The sequence below is a fragment of the Solanum stenotomum genome, chromosome 10 (assembly GCF_019186545.1).
Source record: "Solanum stenotomum isolate F172 chromosome 10, ASM1918654v1, whole genome shotgun sequence".
Taxonomy (NCBI): domain Eukaryota; kingdom Viridiplantae; phylum Streptophyta; class Magnoliopsida; order Solanales; family Solanaceae; genus Solanum; species Solanum stenotomum.
This window is the reverse complement of record NC_064291.1, coordinates 17,621,572-17,635,703: the sequence shown is the minus strand read 5'-3', so window position 1 is coordinate 17,635,703 and position 14,132 is coordinate 17,621,572. Positions and strand designations below refer to the sequence as shown.

At 35.7% G+C, this 14,132-nt stretch overlaps 1 long non-coding RNA gene across 1 annotated transcript in view; it reads left to right on the top strand.

Moving 5' to 3' along the window:
• Positions 1-12,506: 12,506 nt before the first annotated feature.
• Positions 12,507-14,132, top strand: part of LOC125842317 (uncharacterized) — an 11,262-nt gene continuing 9,636 nt past the window's right edge. The window contains exons 1-2 of the long non-coding RNA XR_007443903.1: positions 12,507-12,634; positions 13,096-13,173. This is a non-coding gene — a long non-coding RNA (uncharacterized LOC125842317). The remainder of the gene's footprint in view (positions 12,635-13,095; positions 13,174-14,132) is intronic.

Sequence of the window (14,132 nt, the reverse complement as noted above, 5' to 3'; positions counted from 1 at the left end):
GAATGATGATTGCTAGGGCTTCGAGAGTAACACTAATATGATGGACTATGAATGTTAAGGCTTTGAGAATGAAGCTTATGTGATTGTTGAAATGTTGATAGAGTTGTTGTGGAAGGATTTACCCATATGACCTATATTATGTATATGTGAATGACTAATGTAAAAGTTTTACTCAGCTAGAATGATTCTAAGTTGAAAGGCTTGCTCACTTAAAATGAATCTAGACTAAAAGCTAAATGAATGATGAGGCTAGAGGTGACTACCCTTGACCTCCACATGTGAAGGATATGAGATGATTTCCCATGTTCTTATTATGATGAATGGGCAAAAAGGTGAATCCCCATGTCTTTAAACCTTGACTTGGTAAGACAAGACCATGCATGGCAGCTTGAGTAGTAGATCTCATGGATAGCCTTGGATTGAGAAATCATACCCTTCCAAAGGATAGCTTGGACTAGCATAATAGAATGCTTGCATAATAGCTTGACTTGGTGAAGCTACACCATTTCATGATAGCTTGGATTGAGCAATAGTACCCTTCCTTGAGAAGCTTGGACTTGCATGAGTAATGTTCTTTCCATATTAGCTTAGTCTAGCATAATGAGGTTCTTTTCTTTGGTAGCCTTGAATTGGTGAATCATAACCATTCATGAGTAATGATGTGTCTTGGGCTAGTAAAGAGGAACTTTCCATGACTAGTATGAACAGGTGGAACTAATCCCTAAATCAAAGTAGCATAGTTATGATGAAACAAGCTTTACTTTAAAGAGATATTGTAAGTATATTTTGATATGAGATTGATTGTATGATAATAGCTTAGCTTGGATTGTTAATTGAATTGCTTTCCTTGATATGTATGATTAGAGGTGGATGACCTATGTGATTAGTAAGAACAGGTTGAGGTTACACTACAATAAATTCGATTATTAGTGATAAATAATTTTGTCACTTAAAACTCATATTTCGTCACAAAAAAAATTGTGATGAAAAATAATTTATCAGTCACTCGTCCCTAAAGCATGGGTCACTAAATGTATATAGAGACAACTTAGTGTTTTGTCACTAAATAGAGTTGTATTTACTACGAGTATATATTTTGTCTTTAAATACATAGTATTAATGAAAAACTTGTTCGTCATAGAGATTATAAAATTTAGTAGATAATCGTATGTTTTGTCACTAAAGAGGTTATTAAGGCCGATTAAAGTGATGCGTCACTAACTACTTAGTTTAGTCAGTGACAATATCATTCGTCTCTAATGTTATATGTATTTCGTAGTTGAAAAAATATCATTTCATCACTAAAAATTATCATTTACATAAAAAAAAACTTGTCCCTAAATATATAAATTAGTGAAGATTTTGCTTTTTTACAATTTCGTAGTTGAAAACAATTATATCGTCACTAAAAATATATATTTTACCGACAAAATAATATCATCACTAAAAAGTGTCATAATCAATGACAATCACAATTGTCATAAAATACAAAGTTGATTTGTAGATAATAAATAGGCAATTTAAGACAAATTATTTGCATTTTGTGACGAAACTACAAATGTCTTAAAAAAAATTTATTGATAAGATTTTCAATTTGTATTAAATTAGGTTTCCATTAATTTGAATTTTTTCTTTAAAAAAAATACAATTATTAAATAATACATAAAAGAGAAGCAAGATAATGTTTTAAAAACTACACACTATCATTTAATAATTAAGAACTAAAGTGACATTCATGAGATGATTTCTCATTACATACTTTGTATGGAAAAACTAATATTAAGTAAAATCTATCCAACAAAAAGTGTAACTGAGATATACTAAACATTAACAAAACTAAGCAGATTATGTTGAGGTTGCTTCTCAAATACCATCGCAGAAACACATCTCTAGTAACGAGTCTTGATTTCCACCTTCCACCATATGTGTAAAAGAAAAAGATTTAATATTTAATTTCATATATTATGATATCATGGTATACAAAATAACATGCCAAGTGTAATCTAACAAATGGAGTCTCAGAATGATAGGATGTACGCAAATCCCAACCCATCTCTATCCTTGTTGGGTAAAGAAATTATTTTTGAGAACCCTCGACTCAAAAGAAATATAACAGGCATAGGAAAGTAAAAATGAAAAAGATCAACAAATATTGTTCTCATTCCTTCTATAGATGAAAACGGTTAACAGGTCGCAGATCTTACACATGTTATTTCTAGTTCTCCAATTACACTATATGAAGCAACAAAATTTCTATGTCAAATATCGACTTTAAGGGGGGATAATAAACCTTTATGAACATCATTTCACTAAAAAACATAATATAATTCACATTTACATTCGTTGTGGCATCTCAAAATGTTGGTTCATCACTCGAATACCCTTTTTCATATGATTGCAGAAGTTTATGAATGAACAAATAACGTCCAAAAAAGGAGCACGCGTGATCTAACTACTTGCTAAGTGTTGACATACTCACTAGTTTGTTAGTTTGTTATTAATTCTTATCAAGTTGTTAGAGTAGATTTAGATTAAGTTGTTAAAGTAGTTCCTTAGTTTTAGTCAACTTAGTTACATATTAAGTTGTTAGAACAGTTCCTTAGAATTAGTCAAGTTAGTTACATCTATTTAAATTGATGTTACATTTGAACAAGATTCATTCAAGTTTGCTCTGATTCTCAATCTCTTTATGGTATTAGAGCCCCTCTAAAACTCTCACGAGTCCGATCCAAATTTTTTTTTCCTCTCTTTGCATCCGAACATGGTTGTTCCTGCTTCCACCAGTGATAGTGTTGCTGCAGTTCCGACTACCACTCATGTGGTACAGTTCAATCCAGCTTCCCAATTACCTGTCAAACTGCAAGGTAACCTCAACTTTGCCACTTGGAAGGTGCAGCTAGTGATGCCACTCAATGGACACAAGCTCCTTGGGCATCTCGTTGGTGCCAAATCTGCTCCGCCGACCACTATCACACAAACTGATAGTACCATCTCCAATCCTGAATATGAGCTGTGATTTTGCCAAGACCAACTAATTCAACAGGCAATGATGGCATCCGTTGACCCCACCATTGCTCCCACTGTTGCAACTGCCTCTTCGGCAAAAATAGCTTGGGATCTCCTTCATACAGCTTATGTCAATAGGAGTCACACTCGCATCTTTAGATTAAGAGATCAGTTGCAAAACAAGAAAAAGGCCTCCAAGACAGTTGCTACTTACCTACAGGAGATCAGATCAATTGCTGATGCTCTCAAAGTAACGGGCTCTCTGGTGGCTGATGATGAACTAGCAGTCAAGATCTTGAGTGCCCTAGGTCATGAGTACCGTGAAATCACTGCCACTATAAGAGTGTATGACACAGTCCTAAGCTTTGAGGAGTTATTCCAGAAACTCACGGACTATGAACTCTTTCTAAAACATCAAGATATTGACAGGTCATCCTCCATCATCACGGCTGCAGTTGCACAAAGGACCAACTTCCAGCCCCAACATCAGAAAAATAATCGTCACTTCCCAAATCAATCTTCAAGACCACAAGCTCCACGACAGGCGGTCCCTGGAAATCAACAGAATGGGAGACTAACCAGGCAAGAGGTAAAATGCCAACTTTGCCAAAAGATCGGTCACACAGCTGATGTGTGTCGCTCAAAATTGCACAACCACTTTGAAGCTAAGGTCAACTTTGTGTTAAATTATCACTCAGATGCAAATCCTTGGATCCTTGACTCTGGAGCAACTCATCATGTCACAACCGAGTCAAAAAATCTTGAAGAATACACTGGCAATGAGGAAGTGTCCATGAGTAATGGTAAAACTATTCCCATTACTCACACTGGTCTAACTCAAATTAAGGCTTCTAACTCCAATTTCATGCTCTCTAACACTCTTTGTGCTCCAGCTATCAAAAATAACTTTATTTCTATTGCTAAGTTTTGCACTGACAATCTGACCTCAATCGAATTTTTTCCACACTCTTTTCTTGTGAAGGATCTCAAAACTCGGACACTGCTGGTACAAGGTCGGAATAAACACGGACTCTATGAGTGGCCACATAGAGATCATGTATCACCTTCCTCCAACTTCACCACCACCAAAGTTTCCTGTCAACTGTGGCATCGTCGCTTGGGTCACCCTCATCTAAAAATCCTAGACTTAGACTGAATAAATTTTCACTTCCCTTTTTCACCAAAGAAAAGTTTCATTTTTGTAATTCGTGCTCGTCAAATAAAGCTCATTGTTTGCCATTTTAACTACTCACTTTAAATAGTAATACACCACTTCAAACTTTGTTTAGTGATTTATGGGGTCCATCACCCATTTTATCCATTGATAAAAAATTGTATTACTGCATTTTTGTTGATCATTACACCAAATACACTTGGTTGTATACAATCAAAAACAAAAGTGAAGTCTCTTCAATTTTTGAAAACTTTCATCCTTTAGTGGAAAAAAATTTCAAACACAAACTTGTCTCACTTTATACTGATGGAGGGGGTGAATACACAAGTCTTAAATAGTACCTACAATGCCATGGCATTCAACATTTGATCTCCCCACCCTACACGCCCCAACGAGTTGCAATCGCTTAACGACGACATCGTCACAATGTCGAAACAGCTCGAACTCTTCTCAATGAAGCCTCACTACCATCTGAACTATGGTCCTTTGCCTATCACCATGCTGTCTATCTCATAAATAGACTACCTACACCTAGCCTGAATAATGATTCTCCTTATAAAAAATTGTCTGGCGAACCGCCAAAATACTCTTCGCTAAAAATTTTGGTTGTCTCTGTTATCCATGGCTTAAGCCATATACAAAAAATAAATTTCAACCTAGATCTACACCATGTGTCTACTTAGGAGTTTCTATTGTTCATCATGCACACCTCTGCTTTAATCCTGTGCACTCAAACTTTTCATCAGTCGTGATGTTCAATTTTGTGAAGATATTTTTCCTTCCACTCAAATGTTCTCACACTTGAAAAATACGTTTTCCATGTTACAATGGGAAATCATAGAGTCCCAAGTCAGTAAGGATACTCATCCGGAAGTCCAATTAAATTTGGACTTCAATTTTGTTCCAACTCTTCTGCCTCCCATTCCTATCACCCTAACAATTCCCTCTCATTCAAACACTCCAGAGTCCATAATTGAAAGGCAACTACCAGCAGTCTCCACTTCATCAGGTATGATTCCTATCTCTTACCAACCTCTTTCACTATTTAATGAAGTAGCCCACAACACCTATCAACCATTATACTATTCCCGTAGGCCACCAATCAACCAACAGCCACCGCAACAGCCAACAATTATGTCACCATCCGCTGTCCCTCCATCATCTGGTGTGGTCACAAGGTCCAAAAATAATATCTTCACACCAAAGAAAAAAAATAGTTTCTTGGCTCACCTTTCTCTCACTCCAAATACCTTTAAGAAAGCAGTTAAGCACATGGAATGGAAGAATGCAATGGATCTGGAATACGAAGCGTTAATCAAAAACCAAACTTGGGAACTAGTACCTAGGGACCCGATAAATAATGTTGTTGATTGTAAGTGGTTATTTTGCATCAAAAGGAAAGTTGATGGCTCTATTGACAGGTACAAGGCACGATTAGTCACAAAAGGTTTCACACAATGTCCAGGACTGGACTTTCATGAAACTTTCAGTCCGGTTGTCAAACCAACCACCATCAGAATTGTACTTTCTATTGCAATTCAAAATAGCTGGAAAGTGCAGCAGCTTGCCGTGAATAATGCATTTTTGCAAGGTAACTTATAATACCAAGGATTCATGGCGCAGCCGAAAGGCTATGTCAACCCTGATTTTCCCAATCATGTTTGTCGTCTCCAAAAGGCCATTTATGGCATAAAACAAGCTCCTCCTTCATGGTATGAAACTCTCAAATCTCACTTAAATAAAATTGGGTTTGTTAAGTCTGAATCAGATGCTTCTTTGTTTATTTTTACATCTGAAGCTATCACGATGTATATTCTAGTGTATGTTGATGATATCCTCATTACTGGGAATTACCCAAACTTGGTAACACATGTAATCAACTCTCTGGCTTACAAGTTCTCCCTAAAGAACCTTGGTGAACTCAACTATTTTTTGGGGATCGAAGTCAAACATGTTCCAAATGGGATTGTCTTATCACAATCCAGATACATACTTGAGATTCTCTCAGATGTGGATATGGCCGACTGTAAAGGAGTTACGACAACCATGTGCTCAAGTTTACCACCCAAAGCAGCCGATGGTTCACCTCCTACCGATGCAACCTTGTATCGACGCACCATTGGTAAATTGCAATACTTATCATTCACGCGTCCTGATATTGCCTTGGCAGTTAACAAACTATCACAGTTTATGCGATCCCCAAGTCTAGAGCATTGGAAAGCAGTAAAAATGGTTCTTCGATACCTCAAGGCATCATCAACGGTGTGCCTGCAAATCTCTAGCCACTCTGATAGTAATCTGTATATGTACGCCGATGCTGATTGGGCAAGTGATCCCTATGACAGAATATCCACATCTGGTTACATACTCTTCTTCAGATCAAATCCGATCTGTTGGTCCTCTAAAAACCAACAATCAGTTGCTCAGTCATCTACTGAAGTAGAATACAAATCGGTAGCCAATGCACTCTATGAACTTACTTGGGTACACAATCTGTTGACTGAATTACGATATCAAGTCTCGCAAACGCCAAGCATTTTTGTGATAATATTGGTGTTTCATATCTCAGCAAGAACCCAGTCTTCCACACTAAGATGAAGCATATTGCAGTAGACTTTCACTACCTCCGCAACAGTGTGAAGTCAGGTAGAGTGGTAGTCAAATATCTTCCTGTCGGGGATCAAATTGCAGACACTCTCACAAAGTTGTTGCCTAAGCCTGCTTTCCTTCGGTGTTTATCCAAGTTAGACATTGTTGCACCACACCTAACTTGAGGGGGTGTGTTGACATACTCACTAGTTTGTTAGTTTGTTATTAATTCTTATCAAGTTGTTAGAGTAGATTTAGATTAAGTTGTTAAAGTAGTTCCTTAGTTTTAGTCAACTTAGTTACATATTAAGTTGTCGGAACAATTCCTTAGAATTAGTCAAGTTAGTTACATCTTACCTGTATTTAAGTTGATGTTACATTTGAATAAGATTCATTCAAGTTTCCTTTGATTCTCAATCTCTTAATAACACCCACCAAAACATCTTTCCAAAATTTCTATTAGATCCATCACTATCTTTCACTATCATTGAGCTCTGAGTATTACACAACAAATTATAGAGTAATACCACGACTGACAAGCAACCAATCTATCACTCAATTCACTCTTCAAGAAAGACACTTTATATCTCAGTATAAGTTGATTAAAAAAGTCCTGATATGACCACCAACTATGAATCATGCATTGCTATTAAATTATGTATGAATTGCCAAACATACAAATAATTGCAATATTCTCTCACATACACAGACAACTATCATAAACACGAGTCAATTAACTATAGTGTACTTATACCTTCCCCATAGTTTGTAGGTGACTGAATTAGGTATGTCAATGTGTTTCGTCCACATGCACCCAACTTGTATGTTGTATTTTTATATCTACAACAATTGCTATTGTATCTCTCCCTGTGGATAGCTGCTCATCGAAGTGTATTTGATCAACATGATTGATGGTCTTGTTGTAGAAAGTGAAGTTAGATTCTGTTTTCAGGGAATAGTGAAACCAGAAAGAGTGATGGATTACAAATATTTAATTGCATAGTCAAAACTTCAAGAATATTACAACTCATTTAACTCTCTAAGCCTTTAAAATTTTAACTCTTGCTATTCTAAAAACATTAAGAATAATGGCATTCTAGGGTATGTGACAGTACATACTATTCCTTTTAAGATCACTATATTTACTTATTTAAAGTGCTATTGTTTTCTCTTCCTATAAAGTTGATTTTTGACATTCTCATCCTTGTGGTCATTCTAGAGAGAAGGTTGAGCCATTGCATATGTATATTATTAGCAATCAGTTTGGTTAACTCCAACATTTGTTTAAGAAGTGAAGTTAGTGTTGTAATGCTTCAATTATCAATCCACTGATATTCTTCTAGCTACACTCCTAAAGTAAGGACCAACATTGTTAAAAAAAAATTATGTAAGCTGCAGACTATTATAATTTTAACAATCAAATATTTTATATGGATAATATCATAAAACACATGTTTATAAATCTACATTTATATGAAATTTAACCACTACATGAGTCTATAAGTGGAACTACTAAATTTTCTAGACAAACAACAAATCTAAGGCACCTAAAATTTACAATACAAACCAAAAAACAAAAATCTTTACACTTGTTCTAAATTGGGGAAAAAAAACTATAAAACAGTTAGTTATACAAAGAGGAGAAAAAGTTTGAATAGTTTGATACCTAAGCAAAAAACAAGAATGAGTAAATACCTAAAGCATTAATAGATACTTGTTATACCGACAATCTCCTCAAGTGTGCAACATTATGATGTGGTGATGCCTCAATAACCGCTGCCAACAATTTGAGCTTGCATCTTGTTCCATGAATAGTGCTTTGATATTGACAAGTACGAGGACGACTAAGATTACTAGTAATTGCTAATTAGTAGAAATCAGAACCACCGTCATAGAGTTTTACTCTTGCATTTCTTTCAGCATAGAGAAAGCAGCTTGCCTGGCAAATAAGGTGTTTGGTATAATTGTTTTTGTTCGCGAAGCGTTAAGGATTGATAGTTATAATCTATGTTGCTTGAACTCTTCAAAAATATTGTTGGATGTGTGTCAGATCCTCTAAAAGTAGTGATGTAGTTGAGCCACCTCTACCTCCTATTGCAAAGATAACCCATGCGGGCATTGAATGTACAACTGATGCATCTCCTACCTCTTCAATCAGTCAATCCTTAGTTGTTGTTGGCGTTTTGACATACAGCCTCAACATTCTTCTTGCTGATCTTGTGATCTTTTAATCTTAGTTCGACTTGTTAGAGGCGTAAAAGAGATGAAGATATGTAGAGAAATGAGATTGTCTTTAAAGGAATAGAATAAGAAACTGGATGATTGTATTTACTATCTCAATATAGGTAGTATTATATACAATGTTAATATCCTTAAAAAAATCATCATTATAGGATTTTACTCTTGCATTCCTTTCAAAATATTCTGAAAATAATTTTATTGAGTAGGGGATCTATCGAAAACAACCTCTCTACCCACGAAAATAGGAGTAGGCCTAGTACACCCCACCCGCCCCATACTTAAATTGTGGGACTATATTAGGTATGTTATTATTATAGTAGTAGTAGTTGTAGTATAAATCAGAGCCATATAATGAGCATGAATCTTAAAGATGGAAGGCTCTCTATGGACTCTAGTTCAGTTTGAAAGTTTCAATTTAAATCAACTGAATCTTATCATTGTAGACAATTTAAGTCAATCATGATTGCAATGCCTAGTCCTATAAACAACATATATTAGTTAATAGATGGTTGTCTTAATACTTATTAGTATATATTATCAGAGAATAAGATCAACTCTAAAAACAAGCTTCTGAAATTGAACTTTAAAAAAATACCAAGCATGTGCATTTGTCTTCCATCAAGAGAGTTGCAAGGGAGTTATCTACTTCCGAGTTTTGAGCTCACCTGGAATACTCTAAAATATTTTTTCATGACAATCATAAATTGAATCCAGGAGCAAGTTAAACAACTCTAAGATTACTCTTCATCAGAAGAAGATTCAGTTTATGGAATCATAAATTTCAAGGAAAAGCATATTCATGATACATAAAGTCTCAGCCTAAATCAATAATGCTAGAAATTTCAACAACACAAACAAGTAAATTAAAAGAGTTTGTCAACTGTCCCAGATCAGAGAACTTATCTTTGAAGAGTGATAGCAGAAAAATAATTCCAAGTCCCAAATCAGAGTCGCGATAAGACCAAAGTCAATGGTAGAAAAATTGTGAGGCTCAACTTATAGTAGTGCAATTAGAGCAGAGAGTACGGGACCATCGTCATGGCTATAAATTCGGATTGCATCGATATCACCAACCAATTGATTATAAAACTAATAAATATAAAAAAAACATAACAACAAAGGAAAATGACATGGCTTTTGGCATTCTTAGATAGATGATATAATCAAAGAATCTATCATCACAAATCCAAATCAATTATTCGAGTGTTAAGTATGCTGAAACTTATTGATATTTTAATCCTATACCATTCACAGGTTCCACCACAAACTACCAAAATATACTATAAGTTAGCAAAACTTGAAAGTAGAATCTATTAAGAAAAAATGAAAGGTTACACCTAAACCTAGAACAACATTATTCAAGGACTTGTTGGCATTTTAGGAAATCACATAGTAATAAAGAATGTCAAATAAATTTTAGGAAAAACTAAGGATGAGGAGTGGTTTTTTATTATACCCACATAACTTTACAGCAGGAAAAAACTTGAAATAGGTGAAACACTTAAACCATCTGAACCTTTCTGCTAGAAATTGAGTATCAATCTTGAATCTGGACGTGATTACCCCAAAAGAAAAGAACTTCAAAATCCTAATAGAAGTAAGATTGTAAGCATTTATGTGAATAGTTCAATTCCCACAATTTTATTCCCAGATTAAATATAAATGAAGGAGTAAATCAACCTCTAAAACTTATTTCACTGAAATCTTTGAAGAAGACAAAGAAGAGACGCACCTTCATCCTTATCAAGCAGGTCAGGGCATAGTTCATCCTTCTAATGGAAAGAAATTTTTTTTTAAAAAAAAGAGCCAAATGAAATAAAAAATGGGAAGCTCAGCCGTTTTTTCTTTTGGGGAAAATTGAAATAGGATTGAAATAATTTTTTTGCCACAAACTAAAAAAAAGTCATTGAGAAAATTAAGTTTAGACAAGTTTCATTGTGAATTTTTTAAAAAGTAGACTTTGTTTTTAAAGTGAAAAATTATATTTGAAGTCAAAAAGTAAAACACTATTTTGTTGTTTTTCAAAATCTTGAAAATTTTGAATTCAATTTCAAGTTGAATTCCAAAATTTTATGGCCAAACGTGAGTACTTTTGGAGTTTAGCTCAAGAGTAAAGTGAAAAATTTTCATGGCAATTTTCCTCAGAACAAAATCATTTTTGGCACCATTAAAATTATATTGTAGAAAATATTTTTTGTATCATAAAGTTATTATTTATTTTATTCACAATTAGTTTCAAAGCATTAGTTTTTTGTCTCAATTTATGTGATACGTAAAGAATTTGAAAAGTCAACAAAATTTAATATAATTTTAGATATTTAAAATTGTTAATTATTGTAATTTAACAAATTTGTTTCATGTAATTTTCAATAATATAGTAGAAATTCTTTAAATTAATACTCAGTAAATTAATTAACTCTCTAACATAATATTTTTCTCTGGTCCCCATTTGGGCCACTGGAAAAACTTACCAATTTCGATAATATAATATATTTTCTAAAACCCCTTTATTAATATATGGTCTCATTAATACTATAAATAAATATCCCCTCCCTTCATTTTATATGTCATCCCTTTCTATAAATAGTTGATTCATAATACTTGTCATTTCATAAATTCAATGCATACATTATCATATTCTTCCTATTATACCCTTGATAGAGTAGTTAACTAGGTGTAATGACCCTCCTGGTCATTTATGTATCTTGCCTTCTATGTGTCGTTTATAGCGTTCCTGTAGTGACCCCAAGTCATTTATGACTTGCTGGACTGACAGTTCAGTCATGTAATGACCCTCATGGTCATTTCTGTGTCTTGCCTTCTGTGTGTCGTTTAGAGCATTTCTATAGCGACCCCAAGTCATTTATAACTTGCTGGGACTGACAGTTCGGTCACCTGGTCGTTCGTTTGGTCTTGGTGCGAGTTTTTGTGTTTTGGAGCTTATGAACCTTGAAAGATCATTTTCGATCAAAAATTCAAGAAGATGACATCGAAATCCAATTCTGACGATTTCATCAGCTCCGGAAGGGTCATTTTAGGCTAGTATCATGGTCGACATGACTCCCGAGGTTTTCAGTGTGAGTCGATGCGATTAGGCGTTTTAGCCTTTGAATTTTGGTTTAAGTTTGACTTTGGTCAACATTTTGAGTAAACGTGCTCGGATGAGAATTCCGTCAGCGTGGTTAGCTCCGAAATGTCGAGTTTGGTCTAGATTGACCCTTCTTTTGTGTCTGGAGGTTTTCGATATCTTTCCGAGCCCTTTTGTGGGTTTTGACTTAAAAGGGCTTTTGGAAGTGGGACCCACTTTTTATCGAAATGACCTCTGATGGAAATTTCGACTGCGCCGATGAGTCTGGAATATCGAATTTGGTATGGTTGCATATCTCGTTTGTGTGCACGGGGTTCCGAACGAGTTCAGAGCACCCCGTCGGAGTTTTAATTTTTGGGAAATTGCAGAAATTTCTGCAATAAATTGCAGAAAAATCAGCCAAATCCCAAAACCTCAAACCCTCATCTCTCTCTCATCTCTCAACCGATTTGGGTGATCCAAAAGGCTAAGTTGTGAGATTTTTCGAGGGCAACGTGTTGGTGAGCTCAGATAGTGATTTGGAGTCCCCGTTTGAGGTAATTTTCGAAAAACACCTGCTGCCACACCTCTTTTTGTGAACTTGATTTTGGGAATTTTTGAGACTTGTTTTCTTAGCCATTTTAGATCCGATTTTGGTGATTTTTGAGGCTATCTTGAGTGGTTTTTCGAGGAGAACATTGTGGTGCTGTTATATTTTACTGTAGATCGTCCGTTTTTGGTAAAAATGCTGAATTAGCTGCTGTCCCATTTCTATTCTTTTGAGAAAATTTGGGTTTTAGTTGCTTATTGATATTGTGTTGTTCCCGAGCCCCGAATTGTATCCCATTATGGGACATGAGCTGGGGGAACTGGTTAGGACCTACTTTTGGGGTTAATTTCGGAATTTCCTGCGCGGGTCCCACAAATCCCGTTTTGACTCCAAAATTGACCCGTCTCCGTTTGTTGTGATTTTGGTGTCTAAACGACCGTATTAACGTTGTGACTCTATTTTTGATAGCGGGGCAGCGTTTCGAGGACGTTCGGAAAGGAAAAGCTCCGGAGAAGTGATTTTGGAGCGCGTGTGATCGGCTTTAAGGTAGGCTACGGTTTTGCTCTCTTAGATTGAGCTCGAGAATGCGAATGCGTGTTGATTAGTTGGGATTTGGGTTGGGTAGTTATTGAATCGTGCATAGGTGTTAAGAAATCATGTTTTCGATCTATTTCGGGAATTATCGGGTAACTGTGAGCATGCTTTGTGTTATTAACGGATCCTCCTCGATATGTGGAGTGCTTGCATGCTTAATTATTGTTTATTTGAAGAATGTTGGGCCTTAGTTTAGGTTTTACTAGGGCTTGCCTTAGAAATACATTATTCGGATCCAATAGGCCTTAGTTTTGCCCCGACGTCGCTCGGTCGGCTTAGATCCTTGTAGACTGGTGTAGCAGACTTGAGTCTGATAATTTGGGCCTTAGTTAAGCGATAATCTTTCTCCGAATATAGTTATTCTTATTTTCCCCGATGTTACGGCTTCACGAGTTACATCGGCGACACTAGTTCTACTTTGCGATTTGAATTTGATTTTTGATTTGGTTCCAAAGACTTTCATTGATTGGCTATGTGTGGACGGCGTTCCACAGATATTTATGAGTATGGATTAATTGGGACTCTTTCAGCAGCTACATTGGCACATTTATAGAGCATCCGGTTTGAGGTCCGGCCTCTATTGCCCATACACTTATATAGAGCATCCGGTTTGAGGTCCGGCCTCTGTTGCCCATATATTTATATAGAGTATCCGGTTTAAGGTTCGGCCTCTATTGCTCAGATACCTAAATAGAGCATCCGGTTAGAGTTCCGGCCTCTTATACTTGTTACTTGTGATTGGTTACTTGGGTATTTCTTGTGAGCATCCGGTTCGAGGTCCGGCCTCCGTACTGTCAGATTCTACTAATTAGGGTTGAGGTTCTGGTTTGATGTTTTTCGTTCTTGGGTTCTTTTATGCAATTCTCTTTAGTTATAATTATTCTGTGTACTCATCGGGCTTATGGGGGTCC